The sequence below is a fragment of the Ceratotherium simum genome, chromosome 35, assembly GCF_057802395.1.
Source record: "Ceratotherium simum simum isolate JZ-2026a chromosome 35, ASM5780239v1, whole genome shotgun sequence".
Classification (NCBI taxonomy): domain Eukaryota; kingdom Metazoa; phylum Chordata; class Mammalia; order Perissodactyla; family Rhinocerotidae; genus Ceratotherium; species Ceratotherium simum.
Window position 1 is genome coordinate 4,707,583 of NC_141934.1, and position 22,865 is coordinate 4,730,447.

General features: G+C 39.4%; 1 long non-coding RNA gene across 2 annotated transcripts in view; it reads right to left on the reverse strand.

The window, feature by feature from the left end:
- The window catches only part of LOC147912423 (uncharacterized), a 27,321-nt gene continuing 4,456 nt past the window's right edge, over window positions 1-22,865 (reverse strand). Inside the window, exons 2-4 of one of the 2 annotated variants that reach the window (XR_015549930.1) lie at window positions 16,163-16,296; window positions 10,540-10,717; window positions 1-1,706 (exon numbers count right to left, since the gene is read on the reverse strand). This is a non-coding gene — a long non-coding RNA (uncharacterized LOC147912423). Of the gene's footprint in view, window positions 1,707-10,539; window positions 10,833-16,162; window positions 16,297-22,865 lie in introns of those variants that run through there. The other variant, XR_015549929.1, reaches the window with a different exon arrangement.

A 22,865-nucleotide genomic window follows, 5' to 3' on the forward strand; every position in this document is an offset into this window, starting at 1 on the left:
TTCAAATAGCAGATTTTTATTTGGGCAATTAGAATTGCAACTCAGGAGACTCAGATTCAGGCAGAAATTCAAAATGTGTTCTGAGGAGGACAGGGAGGCAGGGGTTTATAAAGGAAAAAGAGCTAAGTTACACAGGTGGTTTTGTGAGATTTGTGATTGGTGCTGGAAACAGCTGTTACTCTTGGCTATGTGATCAGTTGCAAGGCCATCTCTACAGCAGAAAGTTCTTATCTATGAGAGTAAGCATATTTCTTGGAAGAAGGTCCAGATGACAACTGTGAAGCACAGTTCAAAAGCTACATTCCCTCTGGCTAGAGACGTGGTGTGCGTGCATAAGGCCCATTTCCTTAGTGGCCTCCCAGCTCCATTTTAGAAGCCTTGATAATGTTACTCTATTTTGTTATCTCTGTCCACGTTTCCCCTTTTGATCAAGATCTTTCAGGAGAAAGCATCGCAGAGCAACTGTTCAATATATTGATATTTCCCTCATTGCCAGGAAGGCTCTGACCTGGGAAGCCGTGTCCCTCAGTCACCAAGGTTCTTTCCCACAGGGCTCGAGGGCTGCCTTCCTCTGATGATGATTCCAGAATATCCAGTTGCCAGGCTCTAGACTGTGACCAGCAAGATCCTTTAAATTGGAATCCCGGAAGGTGTCTTTAACCTGTTGATGATGGGCTTGAGCATAAGACAGTAGAGACTCACAGTAGCTGGTCAGACTCACATAAGACAACAGGGCATCAGCAGAAGGTTGTGAACCAACAAACAGTGATCTGCTGGTGATGGGCTCACGTGGAGTTAGTTCATGTTTTCCAAAGAGGGCACTGTGAACAATCAGCAAGACCAAAGGCAATATCTTAAGCCAGGGGAGTCCAGTCCACGGTATATAACAAACCTCAAAGACAATTAACAGGACTAGAATCTAATAGCTACAAAGCTGAAAACAGAATTTTTCTCTCCTCAATTACCATTGATTTTTTTCCAAAGATAATCACAGCAAAACTAATTTGTTTATATTAAAAACTTGGCTTTATTATTTATACAAGTGAAAATAAGAATATTCACTGAGACTTTCTGAATTCTGTGGGGATAAGGTAGGGAGAAAAAGTCAATGTTTCATCTTTGTTCAAAAAGATATGTCTTACCATTTGTTGATAGATTGAGAAAACATTTCTTTTTTTTTTTTTTGAGGAAGATTGGCCCTGCCCTAACATCTGTTGCCAATCTTCCTCTTTTTCTTTTTCCTCCCCAGAGCCCCAGTACATAGTTGTGTATCATAGATTTAGAGTTGTAGCTCTTCTGTGTGGGATGCAGCCTCAGCATGGCTTGATGAGTAGTGAGTAGGTCTGCAACCAGGATCCGAACCGGCGAACCCTGGGCCGCTGAAGTGGGACATGTGAACTTAACCACTACGCCACTGGACCAGCCCCGATAAAACATTTCTTTAAGTCTGGAAAAACAAAACTTTGGAACATCTTTCTCAGCTCATGCAGTCCTATGTAATTTAACATTTCTTCTGCTTGAATCCAGTTTTCCATTAGTTTTCTCAACTTTGCCTGATGATTGAAGGTGATAGGGACAGTGAGCATCCTAAGTTCACAAAGTTTTCATTAATGTTCATATGATTTTCCCAGTGAAATGGGTGCCTTTCCATTAGGAGGGCATCAGCTTTGTGGCAAGAGAAAGGCTTTAACCCATCCAGAAAACACCTACAATAACAAGAACATATTGATGAGCCATAGGAAGTGGCAGTTGAATGAAATCCAGCTGCAGGTTCTCAGAGGACCCAGAGGGAGGAGTTCTGAGGCCTCTGGGGACAGAAATAGTCTTTCCTATAGTGGGTGAAGCAATGTAAAAACTGAAACGTGGGATTTGCCACAGAGCCAGGAAGAAACCAGCAGCCATCTTGGGTTTTCCATAGCCCCGTTTGTTGAATTTACAGCCATTGTTTCCCCACCTTAATTTCTCTGCTTCAGGAGCAGACTGTTGCCATGTTGTAAGGACATCAGGATGGCAAAAGTCTGGCAGTGAGGGACTTTTCTTTGCAGAGGCAGAATGGACCTCACCTACATTTGCTAACATTTATAGATTCTGTTGTTGCTGCCTTTACATAAAAATCAGGTAAGGGGCTTTCCTAATATTTAGTGTGAGCCTCAATTTTGATGACAGACAACATTTTATGCCAGGACAATTTAGAGCCCCAGGAATTTCACACAATTTCTGGAATTCTTATAACACATATTTATAAAGACATTACATAAAGAAGGCTAATGTTATTCCTATTTGACAATGCTTCCCATGAAATTTAACATATCAGATAAGCCTAATTAGTTTAATACCTGTCTTTTTAAAAGGAGAGAAAACCAATCTTTTGAGATTTTTCAAGGATCCTCTGAAAAATCCCAATGTTGGCTAGAGGTCAAAAAAGACTTCATTTAGAATCTGATTTGGGGAAGTTTGTCAAAAATATCAAAGAAAGTCTTAAAATACTTGCCTGAATAAGATCACAGATCACTATCAAACTTAATATTTAAGTATCTGTTTAACCAAGGTGACAAAGCGATTTCAAAGACAAATACAGAAGGTTACATAGCTGCAAAACCTTAGCTCTTTGTAACAGGAATGACTCAGCTTTTGACATAAAGCATAGGAAATTATTTTGATAAAACATAACATCCCTGCCTTTTATGCAGTTAGTTAACCGTAAAGAAAATTTTTCATAATCTCTTTATCAAGAGTAGGTTAAAAGCCCAAGAAACCTTGTCCCTATAACAAAAACAGAGAAAACCAAATTCTAATTTTACACCAGCTTATTTCTGATAGTAAAACTCATCTACTTAGTGAAATTCATTCCAATCTTTGCCAGCTTGACCATATACAAGACTGTTTTCTCTGGGTTCCCCTTCCACAAACTTCCTATTTACATTCAGAATTTGTCATTTCTTCTTTCCCATAACCAGTTTTACTTTAGGACAAATTTACTTTCTTAACAAAAATATCTCCATTCCTTATACCTTGTTTTATTGGAAACATATATTTTCTCAGCATAAGTTTTTAATGTGGCACAAGATGTGTTTACTAATAGATCCAAACATCTTTTAGTTTTTCTGTAATAAGAAGCCCAAAGTAAATAAACTCTTGTTTAGTAATTAACATTTTCCTGTTTTATCTTATCTGGAGATCTGTTTTATCTTTTCTAGATATTCAATGAATTTTCCATCATTTAATTTCATTTAGCAAAACTCTAAGGTTTCAAGTTACCAAAAGATTTGGGTATGCTATTTTAAACTACACATACCATAAAACATAATTATTGCACTTAAAATTCCTACTCCATTAACATGTGTATAATTCATTAATTCTTAACAAGCATACTTTGATTATACATGAAAATTTCATGAGACATTAAAGCAGTTAGCCTTAATTTTAAGTTAATTTTTTCTTGCTGACAAATTTCATAACAGTGATACCATGAGATTATTTGATTAATAACCCAAATAGAATAAAATTTGTATGTTTCCATTATCTCCAGTGCTGAGAACTCTGAAGACATGCCTTTCTTAATTAAACCAACCAACTTTTTTTTTTTTTTTTTTTTTTTAATTTTTTTTTTTTTAATAATTATTTTTTTTATTTATTTCCCCAGAGGCCCAGTAGATAGTTGTATGTCATAGCTGCACATCCTTCTAGTTGCTATATGTGGGACACGGCCTCAGCATGGCCGGAGAAGTGGTGCGTTGGTGGGCGCCCAGGATCCGAACCAGGGCCGCCAGTAGCGGAGCGCGCGCACTTAACCGCTAAGCCACGGGCCAGCCCTAAACCAACCAACTTAAGCAAGCTTTTATTGACCAGAGATTATTTTATAGCACGTTAACTTGAAAAACATTTGGGTTAGTTTCTATTATATTTAGAAATAATTTAGACAAGCTCATGCTTTAAGTTCATTAAATAGAACTCTTTTTAGAAATTAATTTTGTTAATACCACCTGGAGGTAGAAAAATATCACACATGTATAATGTACATACATATATATAGACTGACACAGACCACATAGCTTTTATTTTAAAAATTTCAGCCATGGATCAGGTACAATACAAAACACAGTAGTTTACAAATAATTGTGTCTCTAGCAGATAGAACAAGTTAAGGTTACCTGCTTAAAAGTTGTTGTTGTTAATATTTGTGGAGAAGACCTTTAAGATTTATCTTTGCTGTAGATAAGGAGGCTATGAATTAGATTTGGGGTGAGAGAGCTTCTCCAGCAGCCTGCATTTAAAATGAAACATTTCCCCCCTTTTTTTCTTTCACCTCAGGCTTTACTGATTCAGCTAGCCAGGTTTAGTCTCAGGTGACTGTGGGCTGTTATCTCCTGGGGTGTTTACATTCTAAAGACATGGAAAAATTTACAACTTCAAAGGACAGACAGAAAAAAATGCAAGTTTTTTCTAAGAGTTTCAGGGTAATTGTGATTTAAAATTTTCCTCCAGTCTTAGGAATTGGGGATGGTCTAAATAAGAGTTCCTGGAGAGGTTACCAGGTTGTGAGTCAGGTCCAGGAGGTTTTAGGATTGGTGAAAGGGAAGGGGTGGAATCTGAACTGCCTGTAGAGCTGCATTTTCAGTTTTACAAAGATTTATGGGACAAGGACAGTTGCTGTCAATGCCTCAGAAGTTGGGTTGTAACTTTTTACATTAGCCCCAATATGCTTCTTTCTCTCTGGGTATATAGTTTTATTTTAACTTATGTAACTGTGGGCCCTCCAGGACCAGATCAACTGAACCCATCTCTTATCAACAGAAGTGATTAATAATTGCCTTTCAGAAAATGTGCAAAGTCACGTAGCCAGAGCATGTGCAGAGGAAGAAATCTTGACCTGAGATGATGAAGAAACCAAAGATTCTCCTCTCTGTGGATCCCAAAGGACTAGGGGGACATGACCAGAATGTGAAGTTGAACCCTTATCAGAAGTGAGGGGTCCCTCATTCAGGAAGATCTGGTGTTAAAATTCCTTCCCCACCACATCATAGATGTTTATAGACCTATCATAAAAGTTTAGAACCTCATCATAAATGTTTAAAGCCTTACCATAAATGCTTGAAGCCTACCAATCAAAACCTGTACCATGAGCATTTCCTCAGCCACCCTATTCTCCTGAACCTCTTAAATTTTGCCCAAAATCCTAATTCAGGGAGATAGATCTGAGGGCACATGCCTTCTGCCTCCATGCAGATGGATCTTGCAGAATAAAGCTGATTTCTCCCCCAAAGGCTGATTCCATAATTAATTCACTGTTTATCCACATCAGGCAAGAGAACTCCAATTTGTGCAGTAACAATTGGCAACCACGAAGGGACAAGTTCCTGTGACTGCCTGCCCAAGGCTCTAGAACCCCCAGTCGGGTGTGGGGTCTTTTCCTCGACCCTAAGTGTCTTCCCAGACAATTTTGTCTAGGGGCTCAACTGATTGGATTCCCATTTCCCACCGTGGTGCTTCAGACCCCAAGTGTTTTTTTTTTTTTTCTCTTTGGGAGAAGACACAGCTTCTGGATCAACATGTTTCTTGGCTCTGGGTGAGTAACTTTAAGAAAGCGACTGTCCCTTACCTCATCTCTCTGGTTTGATTTCCTGGAAATATAAGTTTGGCTTATTCTGGGGAATCCTGGTGGGCTGAGACCCAAACCTTGGGCCTGAACCCCCCCAAGGTAATTAGAGGTAGGAAAAAAGTTTCACTTGTGAAGTTGCTTCTGGATCTGGTCAATTTTGGGCACTAGTTGTGAGCTGCCCCTGACAATCTGGTTTTGAGTAGCTCCTGGCACTGGTTCTGAGCTCCTGCTGGAAAAGTAGCTATTATTCTGGTCTGTGTTGTATGTAGAATTGTACTGTGTGTTAATCTTCTTCTGAATTGAACAGGCTATTTGGGGACTGAGTTTCTCGGTGATAGTAACAAACTTTCTTTAGAAATTACCTTGTTTGTTGTGGCCACTTTGGAAAAAGCCCCCTAAAATGGGGATAACCATAAATAGCTGGCAAAATAACCTGGGATAATTTAAAATTACAGTGGCCACTTTGGGGGTCCTTTTGTAGAGCCAGGTAATAGACAAATTTTTTTAAAGAGTTGAGCTCACCACCTTCTAGCACCTAAAGGGTCCAGAAGCTATAAATGTTTACAAAGAACTGCAGAATCTTACCAAGCTTGTTTAGTGTCCTGAGGGCTTGGCTTAATAACCATCAGGTTGGCCAAACTACAGTTGGGCAAAAATGCAGTTACACTCTATTTTGTGGCTCAGGGCCCTACCAAACTGCCATCAGCCTCAGGGGCATTACATTGGCCGTTAGAAGGAAGCCTTGGTTTGGCCTTCGTTGTGAGGGTCTTGGTTTCAGGGATGCCTGAAATTTTCACGACCTGGTTCTAGCTGCAGCATAAATATACTTTTGACCAGCTGTCTCCAAATTCTGAAACAATGGGAAACAATAATTCAATCCCCATCTGTAGCCCCTTAGGCTGAATTCTCCCAAACTGGGCGACTTTTAGCTACAAGCCCATGAAACAGGAAAAGATGATATTCTTTTATAACACCATATGGCCACAATGTTCTTTAAACTCTGAAGAAATTGGCCAGAGGATGGCTCATTCAGGAACTCTGAGAAATTTGGTTTGAGTACTCAATGGTTTATTGATCCTTTTCCTATCACAGATGGTCACTATTTTTCCTTGTCTCTGTCTTTTGTGTCATTTGTCATAAAAAGGAAAAAACTATAGGGCAAGACACAGGCATCTCCACAAGCCTATTGTCTGGGCGGGCCCCAAGTAAAGTTTGCTGTAGGTTAAGTATGTGCATAAGGTCAAAGCTATTGCTAAGGGGCCCCTTGGAAGCCAAAAAAGACCACAAAATTGGTGGGTACAGGTGGAGCAGTTAAGAGCCATTATGGTGCTCGCCACCTCCGGGAGACTTCTGTGATAGGATAAGTTGGCCTCAGAATGGGCTAGATGATGACATGTCCCCTGCCAACCTCAAGAAAATTTTGGTGGAATGAGGTACTCTGTAAAACAGCACACAATCCCCAACCCTGAGGCACTTCCTTCCTAGGTATTACTTTGGCTCCGAGAGACCCATGGCATAGGGTTAAAGCTATTAATGTGCATATAAGATGAGTTTTTTTTTCTTTTGTTTGTTCTATGTCTTGAGAGCTTGGCTTTGTGACCTCTTTGGTCTCTGCCATCCAGAGAATGCATGTACCAGTGTGCTCTTGGTGGCCGGTAGCACAGACTGGGGTTCCGAGATGTATTCTCTTTGTCTACCTGTATCATCTCTCAGGGGAGTTTGTCATGAGGAGTCCCAGTCCATCGGGTGCCCTTGTTGTCTCAACCTTCATTGCTTGTTAGTGCACTAACATCTATGCAGTGCAAGCCTTTGCTTTCTTGGACTATTTTGGGGAGTGAACTTTCTGGATCTTGTGAGGGCTGCTTTGTTTGCACTCTCTTTTGGGGACACCTCTTGTGTCCATAGTTAAGCCATAAATGCTTATTGGTTTGAGTTGATATTAAGATCCTACTCATCAACGGTCATAGGATGGATCCTTAAATTGGAAAAATTTCTGAATTGGAAAAATTTATTAGAAAGCTATCATAATGACTAGTTTTAAGAACTTAAGCAAATTTGGAGTCTCAGCTTCCTCTCATGATCTTATAGATGCTAATGAAAGCTCCAGCTGCCACCCCCCCAGGGTAAATTTGTCTAGAGTTTAATTGTTCACTTGGAAAAGATGCCTTTATTAAACACTTTGTGCAGACTTTTTAAAGGTATGTGATACATTGTCCTGAAGTTTTAGAATACAAAAACCTTTTGATTCACCTCTTAAGTTAAAAATATCCCTGATATAAAGGAGCAATTGGAAAAATGTAGCTTAAAGGGTGGGTCAGACTCTTTTATCATTCAGACTGTAATCCAGTTCTTTGGGGAACTGGAAACAACCCTCTTTGTCTTGAAAATCACTGCAGGGCCAGAGGTATGCCTCTAGAATGTGATTCAAAGTTCACTGGTCATTTTTCCAATCCTAAATCCTCCTCTGTTCCTCTCAAAATGCTCACAGATATTGGGATGTTAGAAAATGATAAGACAAATATGCCCCAGAAATTGCATCATGGAGAAAACCTTAATGATTTCCCTGTGCCTTTGCAATGTAGTTGGACAGGTAAATCAACCTATAATGTCATCTAAGTTTACAACCCAGTTTCTGGGGCATGAAGAGCAACTGTCCTTTAAAAAAATCCTTGCGAGAGTGGAAACACAGCTCTAGAGGCAGTTCAGATTCCACCCATTTCCCTTATCTCAAAGAGCTGGCAAACTTTCTGAGAACTATCTAGCCCATCACTAATTCCTAAGACTGAAGAAAAAAAGAAAAAGGAAAGAAAAATGGTCATAAGAGTGCCCTCATCAACAATCTAGCATCTTGTGTCTTCTCCACAAATATTAGTAAAAAGGTTAAAACAAATTTGGATTCATAACTAGGGGACCTTGTATTACTGTACCTGATTCATGGCAGTAATTTTAAAACAATAGCTGTGGAGTCTTTCTGTATGTGTGTCTGTCTATATGCGTGTGTGTGTGTGTGTGTGTGTGTGTGTGTGTGTGTGTGATATCTGTACTCTGGATGGTGTACCTTCTAAAGGGCTTTATTCAATTGGTTTAAGGTAAGCGCTTATATAAACCATTTCTAAATGTAATGGCAACTAACCCAAATGTCTTTCAAGTTAGCATGATAAAAATTAATCTTTGGTAAATGAAAGCTTATATAACATTGCTGGTTTAATTAAAATGGACATGTCCTCAGAGTTATCTGCACTGGATATGATGCAGACATGCAGTCTTTATTCTACATTTATTGGTCAAATAAGCTGATGTTATTCCTATTACCAAACTGGTTAGCAAAAATAATAACTTAAAATGATAGCTGATTTTGCCTACTGTCTCATGGAGTTCTGTAGGCAATCTAAGTAATTATTGGGAATGAGTAAACTAAATAGATGTGAAAAGATAATGTTGGGTGAACATTTTAACAATAATTATGTTATGGCATGTACATTTAAGATAACTTCCAAAATCTCTCTGGTAACTTAAAACTTTGAAGTTTTGCTAGGTGAGATTAAATGATAAAAAACACATTGAATATCTGGGTCATTTTCAAATAAGATAAAATACTGAAACATTATCACTAAACATGTCTAAATTTATCTACTCTTGGCTTCTTATTGCAGAGAAACTAAAAGATGTTTTGGTCTATTAGTAAACATGTCTTGTATTTTATTAAAAATTGTATTATGAAGTATCATGTTTCTGGAAATTATGAAAAGTGTTTATAACCTTGCCAAGCCACAGAATGTTAATGTAAAAGAGAGTTCATAATTACTTACTTTTTAGTTTTCACTACAAATTAAGGTCTGTAAGAGTTAAAAATTTTAATTAATATATGTAATTAAAGCTACTAAATATTAATAATGGAAACATCTTTCTATTCAAGAAAAATAAGGTATGTATTTTCAGTAAAGAAGGTATAAAGAATGGAAATATTTTTGTTTTGTTAAGAAAGACAACTTTATCACGAAATACTAGAAGGGAAGAAAGAAGGCATGGGACAAATTCTGAATGTAAAAAAGAAAGTTACAGAAGGTTTGTAGAAGAGGAACACTGAGGAAAGACTTTTGTGTGGTAACACCTATGGAAGAAAGCCTATTAAAAAAATGCCTATCAGGCTCTGAATATCTGCTTTAATTTGGCCAATTTTTGAACATAGAGCTAATTTTAAAAAATCCTCCTGAATACCCCATTAGTTTTCAGCCAGGGCAAACAGTAAATATTTCTGGCAATATTTAATAACTCCATTAATTCTAATTTATTTTCCACTGTGCTGTTTAAGAGAATAGCATAGCAGTTTTTTACTGGGAAAACCCTCAGAGTCTTATCAACTCTGGAGCGGCCTATCGGGGAGCCCTCCTACGATAGTGGATACGAGAGTGTCAGTAAGGCAACTAACTTGGTGGACTTCTGTAACAGTTGTGTAGTCTTTTCTTTTAGGTACCTTTTTATGTGTAGCTTTAATTTTTCATTAGCTTTCTGCAACAAAACTTTAAACGAAACCATCTTAGAATTTTGAAGCCTTTGCTTTCAAGTGCACCTTTTAAATGATCTTATCTAATTAGAATGCTCTCTCTACTGGCTATTGTGATTTTAAATCATTCTTAGTAATTTCGGTTGATTGAGATAGAAATTTACAAGAGAAGGGACCATAGTTCTTAAATCTAAACCCAGCTGGAGTTACTGATAGAGAAACCTCTCAGAAACGTTAGAAAATGAAAGTCTCATGTGAAAGAAAAGCACACAGATAAGAATGACAGTAGAGAAATCCCTCAATTTAGTGAGAGTACCCACTGGTCAAAGAAAAAACCCTTCTGAGGAAATCCCTTCCTATAACAATTGCTGCCGCATGGGACTGAGACAATCATCTCCTGGATGGTCACCCCCCAATCCCAAAAAAAGGCACTGACCTCGACCAAAGGCAGGGACGTCAGAACCTGAGAGGACCTGCAATCAGAAGAGTCAGCTATACACGGAAATGGTGAGCCCAAGGAGGCTTGTGCAGGCACCAAACCTGGTTCCAGGGGAGGACAGTCCATGAGAGTGAGATCACTTCAGGTCCTGCTTTCTGACACCATATTTGTTAACCTAGAAATAAAGAGACAAAATGAGAGGCAGAGAGATCTTTATCTGGGGATCAAGAATTTCAATTCTGGGAGCACAGATTCAGGTAGAAACCCAAATAGTGTCCCACTAGGGAGTAAAAGTCAGGGGCCTTTAAAGGCATAGAAGGGAGGTTTGCATGACAAAGAATGTTAATTATGGCTTGGTGCAGAAAGCTAATCTTGGCTAAAAACAATTGATTGCTAAGGCTTGCTAGAGGGAGGTAAAAGTCCATCACTGTGAGGAGCTGCAGTTTCTGGCAGCGTTACTCAGTTCAAAAGTTCATGTTCTGTCCAATGAGGACGTGCATAAAACCCATTTCCTTCACGGCTTCCAAGCTCCATTTTAAAGCCCTTAGACTTAAGTGACTGTTTTGTTTCACATTTCACAACTTCAATCAGGTAATGCACAAGTGGCCAGTTTGGGGGAAACACTGGCCTCCTGACTTCTTACTCTGTTCCTCTGTTTGCCAGGTTTCATCTCTCTGTGACACTCAGCCCTTCCTGCCCCTGGAGTTCTTTATTGTGTTGACGCAAATAATCCATAACCAATGTATAAATCAAAATTGGAGTGAGTTAATTATGAGCTAGATCTGAGGGCCATATAGCCTGGGAGAGTCCTTTCACAAAGGAATGGAGCACTCCAAAGAAGTGGGGGTATGCCGAGTGGTCAAACAGTGTCTATCACATATGATTGGAATGTCCTTTTTACAGTAGCCATGAAATTGCTTTACTGGCACAGCAATTTTGGGAATGCAGCAGGTCAGTGGTCTCAAGGTGGGTGGTCACAGCAGGTGAGCAATCAATCCCTAGCCTAGAGAGAGATGCTTATCCATAAGGAAATGCTGATGTGGAGGAAGTTACTTTATCTTTAAGGGCATTAATCTTGTCTTTGGGACATGGTAAATACTTAAAGCAGATATACAATACATGCTCAACAGCGATGTGAGGTCCTTTCAGAAAAACAAGGTCAGGCCAAATTAGTTTTACATCAAATGGCTTCCTCATATACTCCAATATATCCTATTGCTTGTCATTTATTCATCACTTGGAAACAGTTTGGTGCTTTATCTTTTATTTTGATAAAACCTTTATTCACATACCATAATACTCACAGACTGAAAATGTACACTTCAGTGGGTTGTAGTCTATCCACAGAATTCTGCAACCATCACCACTATCTAATTTCAGAACATTTTCATCAGCCCAAAAAGAAACACTGTACCCATTAGCAGTCATTTCCCATTCCTCTCTCCCTCCATCCTCTGGAAGCCATTAATCTACTCTCTGTCTCTGTGGATTTGCCTATTCTGGACATCTCATATCAATGAAATCATACAATACGTGATCTTTTGTGACTTGCTTCTTTCACTTAGCATAAGGTTCTCAAGATTCATTCATGTTGTATCACCACTTTATTCATTCTTATGGACAAATAACATTCCATTCTATGGATATTTCACATTTTGTTTCTCCATCATGAGTTGACGGACATTTGGATTGCTTCTACATTGGGGCAATTATGAGTAATGCTGGTAGGAAAATTCATGTACAATGTTTTGTGTGGACACATATTTTTCATGTCTGGGTATATACCTAGGGACAGAATGGCTGGCTCATACAGTAACTTCATGTTTAGCATTTTAAGGAACTGCACAGTTGTTTTCCAAAACAGCTACACCATCTTACATTTGCAACAGCAGTGTGAGAGGGTTCCAGTCACTCCACATCATCTTCAACACTTGTTCTTAACTGACTTTTTGACTGTAGCCATCCTGGATGATGCATTGCACTGTGGTGTTGATTTGCATTTCCCTAGTGACTAATGATGTCAAGAATGTTTCCATGTGCTTCTTGGACATTTGTATATCTTCTTTGGAGAAAGGTCCGTTCACATCCTTTGCCCATGTTTAAATTGGGCTATTTATCTTTTTCTTGTTGAGTTGTAAGTGTTCTTTATATATTCTGGATACAATCCCCTTATCAGATATATGATTTGCAAGTATTTTCTCCCATTCTGTGGATTATTATCTTTTCACTTTCTTGATGGTATCCTTTGAAACAGATGAGTTTTTAATTTTGATGAAGTCTAATTTATCTATATTTTTCTTAGGTTGCTTGAATTTTGGTGGCCTATTAAAAGAAACCATTGCAGGGAGAGCAAAATGGATAAAAAGGGTCAATTATATGGTGATGGATAGAAACTACATTTTGGTGGTGAGCACACTGTAGTGTATAAAGCTGTTGAATTATAATGCTGTACACCTGAAACCTATGCAATGTAATAAACCAATTTTTCCTCAATAAAAATAAAAAATAAAATAAAGAAAGAAAGAAACCATTGCCTAATCTGTGCTCATGAAAATTTACTCGTATGTTTTCTTCTAAGAGTTTTTTGGGAGTTTAGCTAAACTCCACAGCATTGCTGCCTCGGCATCCATTTTGTGTTTCCAAGTGGCCTGCAGGGGCCTTGAAGTGACACTAGCCCCTCCTGAGAGTGCACACCATAGATAATCACCAGCAGAGTCACAAGTAAATGTAAGTTCCTGGTTTGACACCTGCAACTGCCCTTGTGAGAAGCATCCTCCCCACATCCCAGGGCCTTTCCCTCATGTGTCCCCTACATAAGATCCCTGGGAAGCTCACCAAACCCTCTTTTTGGTTTGAATTGACCAATCCAGACTTAGCCTGGAAACCCCAAAGCACTCTGCTTGTTGACCCCAGTGAAGGCATATGCCCTAGGTCCTCCCCTGCTCTCTGCCTTAACCTCCAGGTGTGGCCCCTCAAGGTCAGTCTGCTGTGGACCTTCTCCAGCACCTGTAACAAACTTCTCTAATCCAAGTCCTTTGTGGTCATTTGTTGAACAGAGGCTCACCATCCAATACACCCAGGGCTCTACTTAACAAATGTTAACTTGACAAAGTCACAATAGGGATTACAGGCATACCTCCTTTTATTGCACTTTGCAGATATTTTGTTTTTTACAAATTGAAGGTATAGAGGAAGAGGGAGAATTCCTCCCACTTTTTCTCTTCTTGTTCTTATGGTTGGTCAAAGAGTTAAAAATGACATAAGGCAGGTTGGCAAAAGAAAATCAAACAAAGTTTAATACATGTACAGGAGGAATTCACCTAAGCATGAAGAATTCCAAAACAGTCAGGCAAAATGAGGTGTATATGTCCTTCTGGACTAAGGAGAGGGAGATAGAGGTCTGAGACTACAAAGGGGGAGAAAGTAACTTACAAAAAGATGAAAAGAGTTCATATCTGGTAAACAAATGGTTGCATTGTCCCATCTATAGACAATGGGACCTGAAAGAGATATTTTTATAAAATGGCCCTTGCTAGATGCCTTCCTGACTACTACATCTAGAATTATCTATGGTAACAGTTCATTTCTGGTGTTGATGCAAATAATCCATAGTCAGTCTATAAATCAAAATTGGGGTGAGTTTACTATGTGCCAGATCTGAGCACTAGCCCAGGACGTTCCTTAAGGAAGGAAAGTCACCAAAGAAGTTGGGTGTACAGAGTGGTTATATACCGTCTTGGAACAAAGAGCATACTTCACATATGATAGCAATATCCCTTTTACAATAGTCATGAGATTGCTTTCCTGGCACAGCAGATCCATGAACACAGCAGGTCAGTGGTCACAAGGTGAGAACAACAGGTCAGTAATTAATCCTCAGTTAAGGGAGAGATGCTTATCCTTAACGAAATGCCAATATGGGAGGAAGTTACATCCCTATCTTTAAGGGCATCCATCTTGCCTTTGGGACATAGTAAATATTTAAAGCAGATGTACAATGCATGCTTAACAGGCCATGTCAGGTCCTTCTGGGAACACAAAGTCAGGCCAAATTAGTTTTAAGCCAAATGTCTTCCTCATATACTCCAATATATCCTATTGTTTTTCATTTATTTATCACTGGGACAAGCCCTTCTATCTTAAATTCTTTTAGCGAATTTGGGGGAAGGTCAAATGTTCTAGAGTCTTCTGAGCCTTGACTATCTTCATTTCAAAATAGTCTGCATACCAGAGGGGCACATCTTGGGGCGGCCTGCCCTGAACCCCATCAGTTCCCTCCCCTGAAACTTCCCTGGAAGTTTCACATATTAAAAGCTGAGCCGGTGACTATGGAGAGAGAAAAGTTGTAGCTGAGTGATAAGAAATCTACAAAGATAGCAAAGGACACAGATTAGAGTGAGGATGAACAAGCAGAAAGGAAGGGATCAGAGCACATCTCCTCACACCCCATTAAACCAGTTTCTCGATCCTGGGAATAAAGTCAGTCCAATAAAATGGATGAGCTTCATTCATCTGATGGAAAATGTTAATCTTCTCTTTTAATAGGTGTAAGTTAGACACTACTTGCCTTGTTTGGTTCACATAAAAGCTACATTTTCACTGATGACTGCACAAGCTCCTCCTTGCTGGGCAGTCAATGTGTCTAGAGCAGGTCAATTGTGGAGAACCACAGAGGCCAGGCTGTTCATCTCTGACTGGAGTATTTTCAAAGTTTCCATGGTGATGCTGAACTCTTGTTCTATTACCATGGAGAGGTTTAAGATCATCTTTTCCAACCCATAATTTCCAAAGCTGGGGAATAAGACACTCAATGCTGAAAAGAACTTGGAGTTGTGATACACAAGAAGATTCTCTATGATTTCTGAATTGGCACATTTATGTGGCACAATCTTATGAACAAAGGAACCCAAGCGTGTAATGTGGCTGACATTTAGGATGGAGCATCTGGTGACAGAATGGTCCACATCGTCCTGACCAATTAGGTAGGAACCCTTTCTATACTTTATTGCCACATAAAATAAAAAGACCACTGTGGTCTGCAGACAAGGTTAAAGCTGAACCTGTAGTTCCCAGCATCTGGAGTATTCCATGACCTTTGCCACTGGTACTGTTAGTGCCTAAGCATCTCCATTTTCCATGGACTCCTGTCAATCTGAGAGAGAAGAACACATTGTGGAATAGCTGATACAGGAGGCCTGCACTCTGATTTTGGCAGCTATAAATCCTGGTCCTGTCACCTGAAAGAGTGAGTCTAGGGTTTTGACCCACCCATACACAGTCTGGGGTATTGGGCAGCTTAACCAGGTGGGCAGCTGCAATACCCCAAGTTGTACAAGGGTGGCTCATAAGCCATCCAGAACATTTGGTGATTTGGCAAATGTTTGTGCCAAAGGGAGTAGTGTTAGAGTCACTTACAATTTCCTTGAGAGGTTTTAAGATCCACCTGTGGGATCAAACCACAGAGTTTGATTGCACTATTGTCCTGGAATGTCACCCAGGAAAGGTCCAGTGTCACGTTTACTTTCAATGCAAAGGGAACAATTTTCACCTATTGTCTTTCCCTGGACAAAGGACGGTCCTGAAGCTTCTATGGAGGGTTTCTGGGCCCAAAGTAGCTCACCAGAAGAAGAGGCAGAGTGATGTTTTCCTTGTCGTGGATACCATACCATGTCATTCATCCATCTTCTGTATTTAGTTCACCAGGTGTTCACACCAGCAGGAACAGACAAGTTCAGGTTCTTTTGTGCTCTCTAGCTGTCAACATAACCAGAAGTCAGAATAATTAGTTAGCATGGCCAGGGTTTGGTAAACTGGCATAGGGGGTGTTTGGTCTGTGCTTGACCTGTTAAGAAAGAGAGGGTTAGTAAAAGCGAGACACAGGTTGGAAAAGAGCCCATAGTGGAAACTTAGAGAGGGCAAGATGGACAGGTAAAGACCAGTGTTCTCCAGTCAACTTTCTAATAAATGATTAAAAGAATATATATATTTCTTAATAGGAAAAAGATTGTGTGTGTGTGTGTGTTTGTGTGTGTAGAGAGTTTTAAAAGCAAGGGGGAAAATAGGTGAAAGTGAGGTTTCTTGCTCCACGGTCTTGGGAAAAGTCTCTACTTCATGAGGTCAGCTGCTTGTGTGGTCTGGGAACTCGCCCTGAAAATCCTTAGTTTAAGGTCACCTGTGGGGACTGTCTCCTAGTTGTCTTGAGAGTGATGTTCTGAGTCTATTATGGCATGGCTTGCATGGATCCAGGAAGATTTTTCCTTTAATTTGAGGGCAGGTATGTGGTCAGTAGGACTTCATAAGGTCCTTCCCAGTGAGATGACAGCGTGTTTCTTTTCCTAAAGACCTCAGAGAGTGTACTTCCAGTTGTTTGGGTGGTAGTTTTTCCTGATCTCCTTGGAAATCACCCAATCTCCTGGTCCAAAGGGATGGCAAGGCCTCTCAGAAGGTGGGGCCACACCTCTTTTACCTGTTGATGATATGCTTCAAGTATACCTGTTAATTTTTGTCTATAGCTAGTCATAGCATCAAATTGTTCACTTAAGGTCCAATAATATTCACTTAATCCATGAATGGAAGGTTTAGAGATGCCAGTAGGCATCAGCTGTCCAAAAACTATTGCAAAAGGAGTCAATCCATGTCTCCTATTTGGAATATTCCAGATCTTTATAAGGGCCAAGGGAAGAGCTTCTGCCCACCTAAGTCTAGCTTCTTGATAGACCTTTCCTAAAGTCTCTTTGATGTCTAGATTTTTATGTTCCACTTGCCCTGATGATTGAGGATGATATGGGGTATGAAATTTTAATGAGTACCCCAGAGTTTCTGCAAGCAAGTTGCTTATCTCTGCTGTAAAATGAGTTCCTTGGTCTGATTCAATCCATAAAGGAATGTCAAAACAAGGAATAACTTCAGTCATTAATTTCTTTACCACTGTTGTGGCATCTGCATTTCTACTCAGATAGCATTCAGTGCATCCAATAACCATGCAGATGATAACCAAACAGTGAGAATAGCCTAAAGCTGGGAGCAGGTCTATAAAGTCCATTTGGAATGCTTCAAAGGGCGGTGTGGGCCTGGAGGGACTTCCTGGGGTACACTGATTTCTCCCAGAAACTTGGTGAGATTGGCAAGTAGTGCACTAGGAAATAGTTGAGTCACAGATTTTGTGGCTGCCATGGCAAAACCAATTGTCTTTTAGTTCCTTAATTATCCCCTGTCTGCAAATATGTCCCATTTGGTGGGAGATAAGTGTAAGCCAAAAAGTCAAAGGAAAAGGAGCTACAGGAAGTCCTTTGGCCCAGTGTCTAATCCATTTGATCATTGTTTGGCATCCTGTTGTATCCAATTGTCTTTTTCAGAATGTGGGGCATTTGCCTGAGAGTTAACAATGTCAGTCATGGATAAAGGCAGGTTTAAAAATTGCTAATTATTGGCAATTATCTATGGTAAGAGCTCCTTCGTAGGACAGGCCTTTCTATCTTAAATTCTTTTAGGCAATTTCGGGGAAGGTCAAATGTTCTTCCAGAGTCTTCTGAGTCTGGATTGTCTTCAATTCAAAGGAATCTGTACATCAGAGTGGCACACCTTTGGACGGTCTGCCCACAAACCCCAAAGATTTGTGGCAGCCCACTTCAAGCAAGTGCTTCAGTGCCATTTTTCCAACAGCGTTTTCTGGCTTCATGTCTTTGTGTGACATTTCAGTAATTCTCACAATGTTTCCAACTTTTTAATTATTATTAATTTGTTATGGTGATCTGTGATCATTGACCTTTGATGTTAGTATTGTAATTGCTTTGGGTTGCCACGAATTGCACCATGTAAGACAGCAAACCTAATCGATAAATGTTGTGTTGTTCTGACTGCTCCACTGATGAACCATTCCCCCATCTCTTTCCCTCTCCTCAGGCCTCCCTAGTCCCTGAGACACAACAATAGTCCAACTAATAGCCCTACAACAGTGCCCAAGTGTTCGAGTGAAGAAAGAGTCGCATGACTCTCACTTTAAATCAAAAGCTAGAAATGATTAGGCTTAGTAAGGAAGGAATGTCAAAATCCTAGATGGGCCAAAAGCTAGGCCTCTTGTGCAAAACAGTTAGCCAAGCTGTGAATGCAAAGGAAAAGTTCTGGAAGGAAATTAAAAGTGCTACTCTAGTGAACACATGAATGATAAGAAAACAAAACACCTTATTGCTGATATGGAGAAAGTTTAGTGTCTGGATGGAAGATCAAACCAGCCAGGACATTCCCCTAAGCCAAAGCCTGCTCCAGAGCAAGGCCCTAACTCTCTTCAATTCTAAGAAGGCTGAGAGAGGTGAGGAAGCTGCAGAAGAAAAGGTTGAAGCTAGCAGAAGTTGGTTCATGAGGTTTAAGGAAAGAAACTGTCTTCATAACATAAAAGTGAAGGTGAAGCAGCAAGTGCTGATGTAGAAGCTGCAGCAACTTATCCAGAAGATCTAGATAAGATCATTAGTGAAGGTGGCTACTCTAAACAATGGGTTTTTAATGTAGATTAAACAGCCTTTTATTGGAAGGAAATCCTGTCTGGGACTTTCATAGCTAGGGAGGAGAAGTCAATGCCTGGTTTCAAAACTTCAAAAGGCAGGCTGGCTCTCTTGTTAGGGGCTAATGCAGCTGGTGACTTGAAGTTGAAGCCAATGCTCATTTAACATTCTGAAAATTCTAGGGCCCTTTACAATATTGCTAAATCTACTCTGCCTGGGCTCTATAAACGGAAGAACAAAGCCTGGATGACAGCACATCTGTGTACAACATGGTTTAGTCTGTATTTTAAGCCCACTGATGAGACCTACTTCTCAGAAAAAAAGATTCCTTTCAAAATATTATGGCCATTGACAATGTACCTGGTTGCCCAAGAGCTCTAACGGAGATATACAACAAGATTGATGTTGTTTTCATGCCTGGTAACACAACATTGATTCTGCAGGATCTGGGCACACTTTTTGATCATGTATCGAGGAGTAATTTTGACTTCCAAGTGTTAATATTTAAGAAATACATTTTGAAAGGCTGTGGCTGCCATAGATAGGGATTCCTCTGATGGACCTGGGCAAAGTAAATGGAAAACCTTCTGGAAAAGATTCACCATTCTAGTTGTCCTTAAGACCATTTGTAATTCATGGGGAGAGACCAAAATATCAACATTAACAGGAGTTTCAAAGTGTTGATTCATCTCTCATGGATGACTTTGAGGGGTTCAAGACTTCAGTGGAGGAAGTCACTGCAGATGTGCTGGAAATAGCAAGAGAACTAGAATTAGGAGTGTTGCCTGAAGATGTGAATGAATTCCTGCAATCTCATGATAAAATTTTAATGGATGAGGAGTTGCTTCTTAAGGATGGGAGAAGAAAGTGTTTTCTTGAGATGGAATCTACTCCTGGTGAAGATGCTGTGAAGACTGCTGAAAGGACAACTAAGGATTTAGAATATTACATAAACTTAGTTGATAAAGCAGTGATAGGTTTTGAGAGGAGTGACTCCAACTTTGAAAGAAGTTATACTATTGGTAAAATGCTATCAAACAGTATTGAACGCTACAGAGAAATTGTTTGTGAAAGGAAGAGTCAATCAATGTGCAAACTTCACTGTTGGCTTATTTTAAGAAATTGTCACACTCAACCCAGCCTTCAGCAACCACCACCCTGATCAGTCAGCAGCCATGAACACTGAGGTAAGACTCTCCCCCAGCAAAAAGATTGCAACTCACTGAAGCCTCAGATGATGGTTAGCATATTTTAGCAATAAATATTTTTAAATTTATGTATGTACAGTATTTTTTAGACATAATGCTATTGTGCATCAATGCCAGTGTAAACATAACTTCTTTATTTTTTTGAGGAAGATTGGCCCTGCACTAACACCTGTTGCCAATCTTCCTCTTTTTCATTTTTCTCCCCAAAGCCCCAGTAGTTGTATATCATAATTGTACAGTTGTAGCCCTTCTATGTGGGACACTGCCTCAGCATGGCTGGATGAGCGGTGAGTAGGTCCACATCCGGTATCTGAACTGGCCAACCCTGGACCACCACAGCAGAATATGTAAACTTAACCACTACGCCACCAGGCCGGCCCCTAAACATAACTTTTATATGCACTGGGAAAGCAAAAAATTCATGTGACTTACTTCTTTGTGATATTCATTTCATTGCAGTTGTCTGGAACTGAACCTACAATATCCCCAAGGTATGCCTGTATAGTTTCAGCTTCTAGATTTAGCTCTTTGATCCATTTTGAGTTAATTTTTGTATGTGGTGTGAGGTAGGAGTCTGACTTCATTCATTTGCATGTGGATATCCAGTTACTGCAGCACAGTGTGTTGAAAGGACTATTCTTTCCCCCATTGAATTGTTTTGGCACTCTTGTCAAAAAACAATTGGCCATCAAGTGAAGGAGAAAACAAAGCATAGAGAAAATATTTGTAAAAGTATATCTGATAAAGGATTGTTACCCAAAATATACAAAGAACTCTTAAAAATCAACATTAAGAAATCAATAATCTAATTAAAAATGGGCAAAAGATCTGAATGGACACGTCATCAAAGAAGATATAGAGTTGGCAAATAAGCCTATGAAAAGAGGCTCCACATCCTACGTCATTAGGGAATTGCAAATTAAAACAACGAGATGTCACTACACATCTGTTAGAATGGCTAAAATCCAATACACTGACAGCACCAAATGTTGCTGAGGACGTAGAATAGCAGGAATGTGCCTTCGTTGCTGGTGGGAATGCAATATGGCAAAAGACAGTTTGGCAGTTTCTTACAAAACTAAACATAATTTTACCCTATGAATCAGCAACCATGCTGTTTGGTATTTACCCAAATGAGTTGAAAACTTATGTCCACACAAAAACCTGCACATGGATGTTTACAGCAGCTTCATTCATAATTGCCAAAACTTGGAAGCAACCAAGATGTCCTTCAGTAGGTGAATGAATAAATAACCTGTGGTCCATGCATACAAGAAATATTACTCATCACTAAAAAGAAAGGATCTATCAAGCCATGAAAAGACATAAGACAACCTTAAATGCATATGATTAAGTGAAAAAGGCCAATCTCAAAAGGCTACATACTGTGTGATTCCAATTATATGACATTCTGGAAAGGCAAAACTGTGGGGAGAGTAAAAAGAGCAGTTATTGTCACGGTTTAGTGGCGAGGGATGGGTGAATATGTGAGGCATAGAGGAATTTTAGGGCACACTGTAACAGTGTATACATGTCGCTATACATTTGTCATAACCCATGGAATGTACTACACCAAGAGTGAGCCCTAATGTAGACTATGGACTTTAGGTGATAATGACGTGTCAATGTAGGTTCACCAATTATAACAAATGTACCAATCCAGTAGGGGATGTTGATCATCGGGGGAGCTATGCATGTGTAGGGGCTGGGGGTTTATAGGAACTCCACCATTTGCTTAATTTTGTTGTGAACCTAAAACTCCTCTAAAAAATAAAGTCTATTTTTAAAAAAGTGATTGGCAATAAATTTAAATTGGCCATAAATTATTAAAATTTAATTGTCCATATTTTTGGACTCTCAATTCTGTTCCATTGATCCGTATGTCCATCTTTATGTCAGTAAAACACTGTCTTGATTACTGTGACTTTGTAGTCAGTTTAGAAATCAGAAAATATAAGTCCTCCAACTCTGTTCTTTGTAAAGATTGTTTCAGATATTCTGGGCCCCTTGCATCTCCATATGAATTTTAGGATCTGCTTGATAATTTTTGCAAAATAGGCAGTTGGGATTTTGATAGGGATTGCACTGAATCTGCAGACCAATTTGGGGAGTATTGCCATCTTGACAACATTACGTTTTCCAGTCCATGAACGTGGGATGTCTTTCCACTTATTTAGGTCTTCTGTTACTTTTTTCAATGATGTTTAGTAGATTTCAGTGCACAAGTCTTGCATTTCTTTTGTTAAATTTATTATAAGTATGTTTATACATAAATTTATTCTTTTTGATGCTATGTAGACAGATTTGATTTCTTAATTTCATTTCTGGACTGTTCATTGCTAGTGTATAGAAATACAATTGATTTTTGTATGTTGATCTTGTATCCTGCACCTTTGCTGAACTTGTTTATTAGTTCTAATATTTTTTGTGCAGATTCCTTAGGATTTTCTCTACATAAGCTCATGTCATCTGAGGCTAGAGATAGTTTTACTTCTTCCTTTCCAACCTGGATTCCTTTTATTTCATGTTCTCACCTAATTGCCATGGCCCGAGCCTCTAGTAAAATGTTGAGTACAAGTGGTGAGAGAGGACATCCTGATGTTGTTCCTGATCAAGG